Here is a 14925-nt window from a genome sequence, read left to right on the forward strand (position 1 = left end):
TGAACTTGCCAGTTTACATCCTCCCTTGTGAACATGGTATTCCAGGAGATCTCACGGTCTAGTTAACGGCACAGGTTTGGTGTTTGAATACCTGGGTACAAATTCCAACTCTACCATCAAATAACTGTCTCTAAGTCCTAGGTTTTTGCATTATCAAATGGATTTATACCTTTCTCTGAAAGTTGCTGTGAAGATTAAATAAGATACTTATCTTTTTTTTAACTTTTAAAAACATGCTTCAATGGCAGGAAGAAGTGGTAAATGCGTATAATCCCAGCCGCTCTGGAGGCTGAGGCAGGAGGATCTCAAGTTCAAAGCCAGCCTCAGCAACTTAGTGAGGCCCTAAGCAACTTAGCAAGACACTGAATCTAAATAATATATAAAGAGCTGGGGATGTGGCTCAGTTGTTGAGCACTCCGGGGTTCAATCCCTGGTACAAAAATAAAGAAAGGAATAAAGAAAGAAAGACTTTCTATGAAGTGCTGAGCACAGCACCAACTCAAGGCATATAAATAATTAAGTGGTAGCCAATAACATTGCATTTGTTCATCACTATTACACCTGTTCATCAAAAACAAATTTGCAACCCTGGTTAGGACATCCATGACCTTTCACAGAGGTTCCCAGGTACCAGGGACAGGTGGTACATCTGTGAAAGAAAATCATGGAGGTCGATGGGTCACATCTGCTTTTCTATCAATAATTCTTCACGAGGTTACTATCACCTGAAGTTTTCTTTTATTACTTTAAAGCTCACATGCTAGACATGTGATTTCAGTTCTTTGCATGGATTTTGGAAGTATCCTAGATAAAGAAATGGACATGAACATAAGTCCTGAAACTGTACAATTACTTTAAAAAAAAATCTTAACACAAATTTGAAATCACAATGGAGGCATACTTGCTTGGGGGAAAATCTTCCTTGGCATCAGTTCCCATGGAAAGAGTTAGGAGTTTTCCCTTTCTGTAAACCGAGTGTGCTCCCCAGCTCCACGCAGCCACATCTGTGCCAGGCACAGCACCTGGAACTCGGCTGTGCTAATGGGGAGGGTCACCGAGTGTGCTATATGATCTCCGCCTGCCGTGGAAGCACAGGTCACAGTGTCATGGGGCTAGAGACTGGGTGTGGCTGCATACCACCCTGTCCACGGCGGCATCCTGCGCACACCTGGACACCGGTCTTGGGAAGCAGCAGGAGCACTGGGTCTGCAGAAGGATGTGACAAGGAGAGCACCCTGCGAGGCAGCATGCACCCTGACCTTCGGGGTCAAGTTCAGGGTGTTAAAGTCCAGACCAAAGATGTTCTGGAAGAACCCTGTCCCCAGCGCACCCCCTCGACCCTATAGGACACTAGAAAGAGCAGTGTTTGGAATAATTGGCCCTTTTTAAAAATACACTTAGGAGAGGTAGCAGTCATTTCCCAGGACACAGCAGCCATGGGGTGAGGCTCTTCACCTTCACGTCCCTCGGCCCCTGGCCAGCTCCTCTAACCCAGACATCGCCATCACCTGGACAGAGCGTGTCGAGATGCCCTTGCTCGGCTTCACCGGAACATCCTCCTCCTGCCTCTGGCCACCCAAAGTCATCCTCAGCTACTCAGACAGGAAAAAACCTGTTCTAGGGTCACTGTCCCTCCATGTCCCCCTTGTTAAAGATAAAACGTTTCAGGCCCGGGCTGAATTCTCTCCTTTACACCCATGAAGGTTCTGCAAGGCACTAAGACGGCGGCTGCTGAAAGACAAGTAAAGAAGGTCACAGCCCAGGGACACAAAGACATCACATCACACAGTTCAGAAGGCGGTCTCGGAGGTCACCTGAATCCCTGATTCCAAAGAGAAACTGAGGCCCAGAGAGGCGAAGGAACTGCCCCAAGGCCACCCTGCCACATCAGGAAAGACTGCCAACACGCACCTTTCTCCATTCCAAGGCCAAAGCAGAGCATGCGACCTCACAAGCAGTAAGCAGTCTCGGTCCCGACACGCCAGGCCAGAACCGGCCCAGCCACTGATTCTTTTTTTACCACAAAAGAACAGTTACTATGGACCCATTATTTTTATAAAGCATTTTCATTTTTACTTTAAAAAAGAAAATGTGGAAGATACAGATAAGCAAATACAAGAAAGCAAAATCCACCTCTAATATTATTCTATCCATCTATACAGACTGTTCTTTGAATATGAATCATCTTCATATTATTCCATGACCTACTTTTTTTTTAGCTTAAAAATACACTATAAGAATTTCTCGAAGGCAGGAAATACTCTTTCAAACATCATTTTAATTTCATCATAGGACGTGCCATTCTCCTTCAGCCACGTGCCGTCTGGGGACTGGTTTGCCTATTTGAATGCTGCTATCTTTCTCAGTGCATTGCGCAAGCCAACGAGCAATCCCTCTAACCTCCTGTCATCTGTAAATCAGATAAGCATGCATTTCCTCGCTTCTTCCAAATTCTGATAAAAGCCCAAGACACTATGATTAGCGGTTTCCGTCCTCGTTCACATTTATCCATTCGCCAAGAATCTCTGGGTTGGCTGAGTTAGAATCCAAGGTAAGAAAGAGTCCCCAGATCATCACAAACGTTTGGCATCTTGTGTGCTCAATTTACGCCTCTGATTACTGTCTAAAAACTAACTGCAAAGTATTTTTAATACACAAAAGGACAAAACAATGATGATGAAGGAAACAAAAAAGATCCAAATACACATCAAGACATGCCATGGTTGTGAATTTGGAGATAGCAGTTGCATCTGCCTGTCACTGAGGTTGTAGGCAGAGCCTACCTAGTTCCTTGCACTTGCTGGGAATTGGGGTCCTACTTCCTTTCTAGCTCTTTGCTGAGAAACAAGCAAAGTATTATGAACAGCTATATAACTGGAAAATTCTGTGACTGCTTGTCACAGGAATAGATTCAGATTTAGCATCCCAAAAGTGGCAATGTTTTTCACCTAAAAATCTAGACTTTTACATTTTTCATAGATCTCTTTTTAATGAAAAAAAAAAAATCCTGCAGTGCCAAAAAATGTGTTTTCGTAACATATCTAGATGATACAAATTATTCATGTTACGAGAGATAAAATCCTGTCATTCAGGATTTAGCTACCAGGCAACGACTCATGCTGAGCAGAAGGTTTCTGCACACGGGATGTTTGTACAGAAGCAGGAACTCAGGGGACCTTGGGTGGTGCAGAAGGGGCCAGAGGCTGTAGCTGACTTCAGCTCAAGAAGTTCAGGAAGGTATAAGCCACCAGGACCCCAGGGCCAGGAGCTTGGAGAGAAGGTTGGAAAAGGGAAGAGGCAGGTTTGGGGTTTCACATCATTTCCAAAGGCAGTAATTAATGCTGAAAATGTGAAGGGCCTCAGATGTCCTCAAGTGGGAAGAGACACAGCACATCAGGGTGACCAACAGACTCGGGAACACCTGCACAAGCCACGCATCCTGGGAAACAGGTTGGTGCAGGTGAGGAGACCCAGGTTGGTGCAGGTGAGGAGACCCAGGCCTGAAAGCAGATCCAGGCTCCAGGTGTCTGGCCCCACATAACTGCAGCCTGCACGTCAAAGACTGAGCAGATGTCTTCATCTCCCCCACATCCCTCAATGGCTGGGGAGAAACGCAGGTTCCCCCAGGCCTGGGGGGCCCATCATGGGGAGCCAGTGGGAAGACAGCAGGGAGCCCCTGAGAGGCCCCTGTGTCTCACCGTTCTCAGTGACCGTGATAACTTGCTCAGCCACTCACAGCTGTTCCAATCACATGGGTTCCATGTGATTGCCAAGTGCCAGAAAATATAGAAATCGAAGTGATCTTGAATAGAGAAGCCCTTCTGGTGGACTCAGTGTTTGGGAAATGGTCGAAGTTTTGAAAAGCAACCATTCCAAAAAAGACATAATATAAATATGCTAAGTATAGAGCAAACAGGAGTAGCTCACATTTATAGCTATCACCAAGATTCTCCCTCCCTTTGGAAAGGACAAAAGCAGAGCGACTGCTCCCTGCCCAGCCCGCTGCTGAGCACACGACCACTTGGGCTGATGTCCTGCCGCTCGTCAAACCCCGGCCCTGTTCGACCCCAAGCTCTCCTCCCGTGCTCCCGCCCACCTGGCACTCAGCCCTCCCTCCTCTCTGGCCCCTCCTCTGTCTTCGATGAGGCTCGACTGCTGTGTGAAATGGCATGACCTCCAGGTTTCCATCTTTATCATCCACCTCCTGGCCCTCGTGTAAATTTCATGGACACAGACATAAGCTGTCCCTTATTCATCCCTGCGTCCCCAAAACCACCACCATGCCTGGTATACAGCAACAAACGGTGGTCAAAGAAACGAGTCTCGGAGTGGACCTAGGGACCCATAAACAAACCGAGTCCACTCCTCCTTCATCCTTACATAAAATAAGGCTTTTTCCTGGTCCACGTGCTTCCAGAGGAGGAGCGCGCACAGGGACATGGGCGGCCACACCAGCTCCCCATCCTGGAGGGCTCAGAGAACACACATGTGCAGCTGGGGCTGGGTGAGCCTGTCTCCTTTCCAGCCACGGGCTGCGGCCATCAAGTCTGTCCCCATCCTGGGATGTCTCCTTCCCGTTACCTTCCCAGAGTCTTGCCCGCTTACCTGTGAACGGGGCTAGCTACACAGAGGCTCAGGTGGAGGCTCCACCCCAGGACCTTCACCCCTGGACTCTGACCCAAGCCGACTTCCTACTAGAAACCGAAATCCCTTCAGGCCTCCAGGATCTTAAAGGGACACATGGAAGATTAAAAAGCAACTCCGCGGCACATTTCATAGGCAGAAATAAAATCACATCTCACATGCTTCCCTGTTTTCCCTTATGCTAAAATAATAATTATGCAAACATATATGACAAGGACATGGCCCTGAAGAAGCCTTCCATCCAAGTAAATTACATCTTGCCTTTAAGTGAAATGTTTGGAGAGTCATTTCCCTGCACTTAGCTTAGTGCCTTGCATAAAATATCAACAAAAGTCAGCTAGGCGCCATGGTGCAGGCCCGTGATCCCAGCAGCTTGGGAGCCTGAGGCGGGAGGATCACAAGTTCAAGGCCAGCCTCAGTAACTTATTGAGACCTTGTCTCAAAATAAAAAATAAAACGAGCTGGGGATGCGGCTCCATGGTTAAGTGCCCGAGTTCAATCCAATAACAAAAAGAAAAAAGAAAAGTCAGTAAAGAGCATCAGTGCAGATGGGCTAGAATTATCTTTCTTCACACCAAGCAAAATCATCACAGGTGAAGAAGAGCAGGAAGGATACAAATCCAAACTGTTTACTACTATGTTTGCTGCACTGTGTAACAACTTCTGCTTTGTTACACAGTGTAGCAAAAAAGAAACTGGATCTAAATCACATGTAGGTAATAAAGATACTAGCTGTGGATAAGGTCAATCTTTTTTGAGGGGGATACCAGGGATTGAACTCAAGGGCACCTGACCACTGAGCCACATCCCCAGCCCTGTTCTGTATTTTATTTAGAGACAGGGTCTACTGAGTTGCTTAGCACCTTGCTTTTATTTTGCTGAGACTGGCTTTGAACTTGAGATCCTCCTGCCTCAGCCTCCCGAGCCGCAAGCTTGATTAATACCTGCAGAACACACATCAGCGGGACCATCAGAGTCCACTTAGGAGGCGCACACAAGAACGAGAGGCTTGTTTGCTGTTGTAGAACATTGACGAAAGAGCCAGAGAGCATATGGTTGTGAATTCCACTTAGACCATCATCACTGAAAACCTTTAAGAAAGTCCTCTGGGAAACAGCCTCAGAAGCCATCAGCGAAGGGGATGCCTCCTATGGACCTGCGGGGGTGGACTACGGTCTTCAGAGGCAGCAAATGTGCCCCTGGGGCCAACTGTGTCCTGAGGTGAGGTCGATGGCTACAAACAGCATGGGGCCGTAGTCCTGCTGCGAGCAGCAGGCATCTGTGGAGCAACAGCAGGTGCTTGTCAATGCTCACCACGTGTCGACACAGTCCTGAGCGATTTATCGGCATGAATTTGTGTATTTTTCCCCAACAACCTTCTAAACTCTATTATCATTTTTACCCTGTTATAGATAAAAGCAGGGTCCAGGGAGATGAAGTTGTTCACTCCACGCCACTCAGGCTGATAGGGCAGGGCTGGGGTGTGAACTCAGGCAGTCCAAAATCAGAGGCCACATGCACTTAAGCACACCTGTCCCCCCCCCCCCCTCTCTCTGAAGCAAAATGTATAGAGCACCTTAAAGCTGATTTGGATATCAAGGCCCATTTCTTGGAGCGAGGCCACTTAGCAGGGGCCCAGAGCCCAGGCCTCAACCCAGGGGTGGGCACAGGTATGTGATGACACCTGTCAATGGCTTCATGTTGTGGTCTTATGAGAATCAACAGGACCAGTCTGACAGCTAGACAAGAAGCACTTGAGGAAAGGCTAGCCGCCCACACTACCACACTCCACACCACGGCCATGTTCCTGAATTCCCACTAGTGACGATTACCACAATGTCTTCTCTTTAAATATGGTTGCCCACAGAGTGGCCCCTTTGACGTTCAACTACAGCACGGAGGGTTGGGGGTGGCAGCACAGCTGACCCAGCCCCAGCCTCTCCAGACCTGGCTCTTTGGGACCAGAACTGCGCTAGCACCACCCAGGCTCCCAGAATAGGCCATCTACTGTCTCAAGCATACACAGCCACCTGGGACACACTGTTTATCTGCTCCAAACCCCAGCAGAATTAGGAAAGCCCACAGCTCGAGTCAGGGAAGTCAGACCTCAGCTGAGGTAACAGTGACCCTCCAGGAGGCAGCCAGCAGGGCTGAGGGGCCATGATGGCACACCTGACTTTAGGGCCTGGGCACCCATGCCGGTCCCCGGGTCCCCTTCCACCCCTGTCGGCCTGTCTGCTGGGAAAGCTCTCCAGACTTCAGCCTCGGAGCACGTGTCCACCCTGTCCTTCAACACACAGTCTATACAGCACTGTCCCAAGCCTCCTGGTCAGGTTGTGCACCATCTTTGGATAAATACACCCCTCCCTTGGCTTCCATTATCATTCAAAAGAATACATCCCAGCTGCTTCCATGCAAAGAGGCTAAAGACAAAGCCACTTTGTGGCCAAGGTTAAAGGAACCAAGTTTACCTGTGACACTCCTGCAGCCTCTGTACACCTGGAGCACACGGCCCCTGCTCAGGAAGGCACAGTGACAGGCTCCAACCCTTACGTGTTAGTGGGATTTGGGCCTGGGCAGGAAGCCAGAAGGGATGAGAGGAGGCCATGATAATGGGCAGCAGCAGAACCTTGGGCCAGGGAACCTGGACAGGCTTCAGAGCCTCCAAGAAACCAAATATGTGGGTCCCCCAGGGGCGAGTGAGTGCGTAAGTAACCATGAGGGACCCCCAGGAGAACAGGAGACTCAGGAGAACACAGGACACAGCTTTGGATCACACTGGCTAAGAGACCCCAAAGGGCAGAGCTCCCTGGAGCCCACCCACCTTGACCCACACGCAGACGGACCCGTGACCAGGGGGTTCATGCATCCTTGGCTGCTCTGGGAGGAAGGGGCTGGATCCCGCAGCAGGACATGTGAGGAGGAAGTAGGGTAACCCAGAAGGGAGGAAGCTAGGGCCACAGGGAGGACTCGTGACTGAGTTCCTTCTGCAGAGGCAGAGATGGCACAGACTTCTAGATGGGAAGGAAGGGGCAGAAGGTCGTCCCACCTGAGGACTTGCCATAGAGAACTTAAGTGTTGCTCTCCTCTTGAATCTGTAAAGTGACGTATTTGAAATGTCAAGTGTACATTTTAAAAGTCTTCCCCTCCCCTGCAGGGAGCTGGCCTGGCCTGGGTCTAGTGCTAGTGATAACGCAGGTCCACACACCCATGGGGGCTGGTCTTCCCCTCTTTAGGAACAGCTCAGCCATGGCACACTCTTGAGGGGGAGCAGTCCCCTGGGGTTGGAGGCTCAGGGTGGACAGGACAGGAGGCACCCAGAGGTCTCAGTGTGCACCAAGTGGCCAGAAGGGTGTGAGGCGGGGCTCTGCTCCCAGAAGTCTGCTGCGGGATCCCTCCTGCATGCTACCGAGTGCTAAACCCCACATCCAGGCAGACCCCGGGGCCAGGCTGACGACATAGGACAGCTGCCTTCAACACACACCCAAGGAAGCTGAGTCCAAGGCCAGAGAGCAGTTCAGGGGGCCTCAGCCACAGATCCAGAGCACCAGCAGCCATTCAGTGGGGCAGAGGTGGGTCCAGCTAGAACCGCGTTTAGGGACAAGAAAGAACTCCGTCCCAAGCCTGGGACGATGCCCTCACCTCCAGGGCTGTTCCAGGACGGCACCTGGCAGAGCAGACAGCAGCTCTGTGAAATGGTCTAAGCCGAGATCAATGGCGGCCTCATTCCAAAAGGGTGTGGGAAACACCCTGAGTTCTCTGAAAGTTTATCACACACAAAAAAACTAAGTGTTGATGATAAAGCTAGCATGGCTTCCGTCCTGCTCCTGAGAGGAAGGAGCGCTGAGCGGGGGCCCTCCCGGCCGCACACCGTCTGGGCAGCTGGGTGTTGTGGCTCTCCAGTGAGTCCCCAGCACAGGATCCTGTTCCTTCGGGCTGGGCCGACTAGATAACAGGAAACAGATGGCGAGATTCTGAAGCACTGACCTTGGTGCGGTATTCTTACGAAGCCAGACAAACCACCCGCAGCTGAGGCTGGTCTTCCCCCAGGGCTGGCAGAGGCTGAGGAGCCTGGGGAGGAAGAGTCTCCCAGTGTGAGTGTGCATGCTCCTCTCTCCTCTCCCGGGGGCTAGCAGGCCATCCCCTACTCTGGCTTCTTGAAGACATTTTCTGAAATGCACTTCAGCCCCAAAAACTTGAATTGACGGACTTTCTTCTGTACAGTCTCAAAATTGTACCAACAGAGAACTAAAGATCCAATTACGGCATCATGGCATTGCCGTGAGGATATACTCTTTCATTATCATCATCCCTGACAAATCTTGAACCAAGCGATGTCTTTCTTACACCACTCCAGAAATATTTTACTAACTCCCAAGTTAGCTGAGAGAGGGACGCGTCCACGTCGGCCTCTTCACTAGAGTAGGTTAAGATGCTTCCTGGGACCACGACCCCCACCCCCATGTTCTCTTGTTTCTATCAGCACCCCATTTGGGGGATTTTGCATTTAAACATGGTGTCCTGAAATAAGCAGAGGCCTGGTGCCAACTTGAGCCCCCGAGATCTGTGCTGACCGCACAGGATTCTAGAGAAGAAGCCGCCGTCCCAGGGCCAGCTCAGCACAGGCGGCAGGGACAACTCAAGCACTGAGACAGAGACCTTTCAGAGAGGAGACAGTGAGCGAGAGAGGAAGCCATGTGCTGGAGACGCCCATGGGCAGCACACAAGGCCATCGGAGCCACCCTAGCTCCGGGTGCAGTCACAGTGAGCATACACTCGTGAGACAAGCCTCTCAGTGACACAGAGATCACTGCCCTCCCCTCGGTCCCTCAGAGGCACGGGATGAAACGCCTGCTATGAAAGCAACCCCTGATTTTTCCAAGGCCAGGATGTGTCCTCAACCTCTTGAAGATGTGAGGGAAGAAGGGCAAGAACATTTATTGAGCACTAGCTGTATGCCAGGCTCTGTCTTGTCACTTCACAATGGTTTCCCTCATTCCTTACAGAAACCCTCCCCTTATACCTATCGTAGTGTCCTGAAAGCACGCTTCAGCGAGGTCGGCGAGCTTGTGGACATCAGAGCCGGAACTGCAGGGCAGGGATCTGCTGGGACCGGCTGCTTCCCGAGGTCGTGTCCCCTCTGGTCTTCAGACTGATCCTGCCACAACTGGCAGGAGAGGATCCAAGATGAAGGATCCTGGCAACATCCGCACACCAGCATGAGCAGGGTCTGGGAGCCAGAGAGAAAATACAAGAGGCCACCAGCATCTGGGAACCAGAGAGAAAATACCAGAAGCCACATGTGGGAAGCAGCTGCCTGCTTCCGCAGAACCTGATTTCTTCAGAGCCAAATGGCTCCGTTTCGGGGGTGACAGTGATGTCCAGGTGTCGGAAGTAAGATGGACAAAGCTGACATTTTCCCAAGAGCCTCATGAGACTTGTAGGCCGTTTGGGCCCTGGATGTTCAGTGACAGGAGATTCACCTTAAACCACAGCGACACCTACCCTGATGGTAAGTCCAGCACCCACACCATCCGTGACTGTGTACAAAACCCAAATGTCCACAGCACATAACCATTCTCACTTTAAGTCTCCCCCGGAAAGAGCTGGGGATGGAAGGTTCCAGAAAAAAACAACTCAGCTGTCGGATTCGATACCAAATGGAATGTTTCTTACTTTGCGATTTTTATGTTTAATTTATTATAATGTCTTAGCTATTTAACGCTATAAGAACAAAGCATTTATAACAATCCTTATGTTGTACATACTTAAGTAACCCTAAAATAAATAGAGTTTCAAGGAACACGGAAATTAACTCTGGTCATCATTTAAAATGGGTGCATAGGTTCCTGATAGGAGGCCTCTGCAGTGCCTCTGTAAAGGAAGATGACATTAGGCACAGCGGGAAACCCCTGGGAACAGAGCAGAAGAGTTTACAAGGAAGAAAACAGAGAGGAGTTTGAAGCTCATTTGGAATAATAACATAAATTATGTATTATTTACACACAGAAGCAACATCATTGATTAAACCGGGTTCATAACTGAGGCTCCGGTGGCAGGTGGCCTGTAAACAGCCTGTCTACCCAGTGCAGCCTGGAAACCAAGCACCCACCTCAGCAGGCTCTGAGGGCCATCCTAACTCTGTTTAGCAAGAGCAGTCAAGATTTCACAAAAGCCCTGATCCGTGTCTGCATCCACTAAGTTGCAAGAGGGAAGATTTTTCTCCCGTGCACGGTACAAAGGAGCTCATGAACCCGATAAATCCTGAAGATGGGGAGGCAGATGGAAAGACGCAGAGGCTACTTTGGGATGGATGGGGTCCTCTTGGTCTGGAACTTTGGTCACAGCAAGAGAAGGAAGGGAGATTAACACCACAGGTGGGCATTGATCTCCAGGTGGAGGAGTCTGGACCGTTCTCAGGCAGCAGGAAGAATCCACAGGTTTGGGCACAGGAGAAAGTTCTAATAAAAGCCACACCTTAAAGCTGTTGGTGGGACTTGAGAGGAAGCGGGAAGGAAAACAATCTCCTCACAGGCTTCTCCCCGAGCTCTGTAAAGCGTTGCCCACTCAGAGCAGGTCTGCTGGGGATGGCTGCCCGGGGCCGCGGGACAGAAGCTCCTCCAGAGGATGCTCTATGGAAAGCCCATGCTCTGTGCTCTTTTCAAATGCATTTAAGGTCTTGTGATTGGGGAAACCCTGCCCATAAGACCTTCCCATTGCATAACCCCATACGAGATACTCTGGAAAGTTCTATAGTAAAGAAACAGGTTCAATTCAGCCACAAATCCACCCTTGCCCATTTTATTGCAAACCGGCTTTTGATCTCTCCTACAGTCCAGGCAGCTTTGGAAAATGTGGGTTGGGTCATTCATGAGTCAGCCCAAGGCGTGACCTTGAAGACCACAGTGGTGAGTCAGAACCTGAGGCCTGGGTGGTAGGTAGGACCAGAAGCCTGGAGCAATCCACTCCTGTACTCATGGAGGGCTGGCCAACCTCTAGTAGACCACATCTACCCACTTGAGGTCCCTGGGGACCCAGACACCCAACTAGTCAGTGCAATAGTTCTTCCTCTTTGGTCCTTAGTGGCTAAGAAAATCTCATCACCAGAATCCACAAAACAGTTCTCTCAGGTACTGAAGACTAAGAATTCAACGCTCTCCTCCCTTAGTGATGGAGTACCTTCATTTATTAACAGATCTGACTGCCCTTTGCGTGGGGAAGACTCAGATCATTTCTATAGGCATTTGATCCATTTGCCTGTTTTGTTTTGTGCTCCCCCTAATATTGAAATGATTTAAAGAGCCCAACAAAATTTTGCCAAACCTCTGTGGTACCCAAGGGCAGCGTGGAGGCAGAGAGGAGCCAGGATCACAAACCAGTGACCTCAGGAGCATGCACAGTGCCAGCTCCGGTGGGACGCTTTCCCAGGCCCGGGGAAGCGCATGAAGTCTCAGGCAAATCTCTGTGGCTATTAGGATGTGTGAGAGGGAGACCTGACTGCACCAGCCTGAGAGGGGTCCTGTTTCCATGGCCTAGGGGCACTAGGAGTTTGCTTTTTCACGCAGACCTCAGCCACCACAGACAGGCAGCAAGATGGCCTGGACGGAAAAGAATTGAACTTGGACACTTGAGCTTTCAGTCGCTCCACCGTTAGGCATGTTAGCAAGGTCTGCGAGACACAAGGTCCTTGGGCAGCCTCTACTGGGGCGCTTTGCAGGGAGCACTGTAAGCCAGGCGAGGTGGCTCCATCTCAGACACATGGGACAAAGCATTGATTCTGAGCTCACGCGCTGTGAAAGGGACACACAAAGAAATGGATTTCAGTGCAACCTGCAAGTTAGGATGAACTGATCCCGTCGGAAGTCCAATCATGGCGTTAGTGAAGTTCCCATCTGTAGACCTGACCGTTTTGCTCCTGCATGCAAGTTTAAAATGCACCTACATAAAAAGATACTATGCAAAAGTTTAAAATTGCAGCCTCCTGAGCCTCTACCTCCAAAGAGAATCGGTACATACACCATCACGTGACAAATTTCTTGTTAGTGGAGATATGGTTAATTACATAGTAACTTTGGCCATGTCCCCAAACAAGATTTGAAGACAACAATAAATGCCTCAACCGGGGTTAGAACATTTAAGGCAAGATTCCTTTCCCATTACCCCAGAAAATAAACAAAATCACTCTCTCTTCAATCCCCAAAACATTTGGAATGCTCGGTCGTCCTGGGATAAGACCTCAATCAACAAACATAAGAAGAGAAAACCAGCTGGTCTTCAGAGACTACAGCTTCACTCTGCTGCTCAGGCAGGGAGGAACAGCCCTGTCACCCTGCGCCACAGGTCCCTTGTGCAAACTACGCGAACAACAGAGAACACAAGAGCTCAAGCAGTGAGCCAAGCTCATAGGGACCCACCTCCAAAGGCCAGATGGTTTATCCTAAGGAGACAGGGAAGCTCAAATCCTCGTCCTGTGGACACTTGCATGCCAGGCTGTGATAAAGAATAGTAAGCACCCAGGCAGATGAGCCTACCTGCACATCCCTGTTGAAGGAATGGTACCAGTCCATTCCTTTTCTTTTTCTTTTTAGATCTGACTCTCCCACCCACCCCGGGCTTCTCCCTTAAACCTGCTCACTGAATGCCGCTGGCTCTCAGGGCTTCCCCAATTCAATGCGCACCAAGCACCTGGGATCTTGTTAGGATAAAGGCCCTGATTCAGCAGGTCCAGGTGATGCTGAGACTAATTAAATCCCAATCTCTGAGGGTAAAGCCCAGGCAGCAGCACAGTTTCCCAGGAGCCCAGACGAGGTCACCCACAGGGCTGGGGCTGGAAAGGCCACTGTCAACATCCAAACTGTGGCTACACCAGTGCGCTCCACAGCCCAGCCACACTAGCCTCAGAGTCATGAGGAATGACCAAGGACACGCAACCAAGGCATGCAACCCAGCAGGCTGCAGGCTCTCTGAGATCTTTGCTGCAGTTATTGTCACTCAAGCAGGCGGACACCACTAGGAAGAGACTCAACGATGGGAAGTGGAGCTCTTGGGAAAACTATGAGTTCACCTGCTACATCCCAAATTTCAACTCCGTGAATCTTGCCATGAAACTGACAAACAGGCATCATAGTAGGTTGGAAATCATAACCTACACTTACACATCCTTTACAGGTATGTTCATACGTATCTGTATGGAAATACATATATTTTCAAATGCTCTAATTATTTCACTTACTACTTTTCTCAAAAGAATAAAACTCTAAAAACATCTATTTCAGAAGTTCCCATAAATGGTATATTCGTTGCTCAGTTTAAGTTTTGGTAGGTGGCCCACGTCTGATAAGATAGGACCTAATGGCCCAAGCAATAAGAAAGTGTGAGCTGGGTGGGGCGGCAAGAGGTTGGCCCTGAGCAGAGATAGGGGGGTTCCAAGGCTGGCCTCAGTGATAATTACAATGACAGCTGTCACTCACACGGTCTTCCTATGAGAGAGGCATTGTCCTATCTCTAGGCAGAACTTGGGGATTCTGAATATTTCAAACAGAGCTTCATATTAGCCTGGGCTTCCTTTCCTGTGGGCCAGAGGGCCGGAAAGCACCCCAAGGACTGGTGAGGACCTCATGTGGCCAACTGTGAGCCATGGTGACCCAGCACCAGACTCCAGAGGGTGAGGACCACATGGCAAGAGCCTCGGGAGCCAGCAAAGAGATGCAGATAGGAGCCTTTGACCCCACGGGAGGCTCTTCCTAGGCCTGGGCTGCTCTTCCTCAGGTTCTTCTCGTCCCATCTGCTCTTCCTTTTCTTGTTTCCTCTGTTTCTCAGAACTGCCTTCAAGAGCCTCCTTATAGGCACCTTCTAGAGGCCTATCCTCTGGGCTACCTCTCAGGAGCGGAGAGGCTGAGGGGTGCAGCTGGCCATTTCACAGAGGTGCCGCGCTCCATCTGCAGGGGAGGGGGGGGTCCACGCGGCAGCAGCTCAGGAGGCCAAGGCAGCTCAAAGGTACATGCTAAGTGAGTCAAGACTGGAAGTCTGAAGATGGATCTAGAGGGCTCAGGTTTGCTCTGTACTGTTGAGCGTATTTTCACTGGGCCACACATCCTTGGACATCGTCCCCAGAGGGGGATGCTGAGAAGTCTCTAGAGTTGACCCACATGCCCACGTAAGGGCACGGAGCAGCAGGGTCAGGCCAGGCAACCGGACTCCATGCTGCGAGACTCCACATCAGGGGAGCTGAGCTGGACGGACGCTCAGCCCTCCTGGGAGCGGTGTAGCCAGAGGGCTGCC

At 50.2% G+C, this 14925-nt stretch overlaps 1 protein-coding gene across 7 annotated transcripts in view; it reads right to left on the reverse strand.

The window, feature by feature from the left end:
• LDLRAD4 (low density lipoprotein receptor class A domain containing 4) overlaps nt 1–14925 on the reverse strand; it is a 378801-nt gene that overhangs the window by 221922 nt on the left and 141954 nt on the right. The window lies entirely within an intron of this gene.

Source organism: Spermophilus citellus (genome assembly GCF_964194105.1).
Source record: "Spermophilus citellus genome assembly, chromosome: 12".
Lineage (NCBI taxonomy): Eukaryota > Metazoa > Chordata > Mammalia > Rodentia > Sciuridae > Spermophilus > Spermophilus citellus.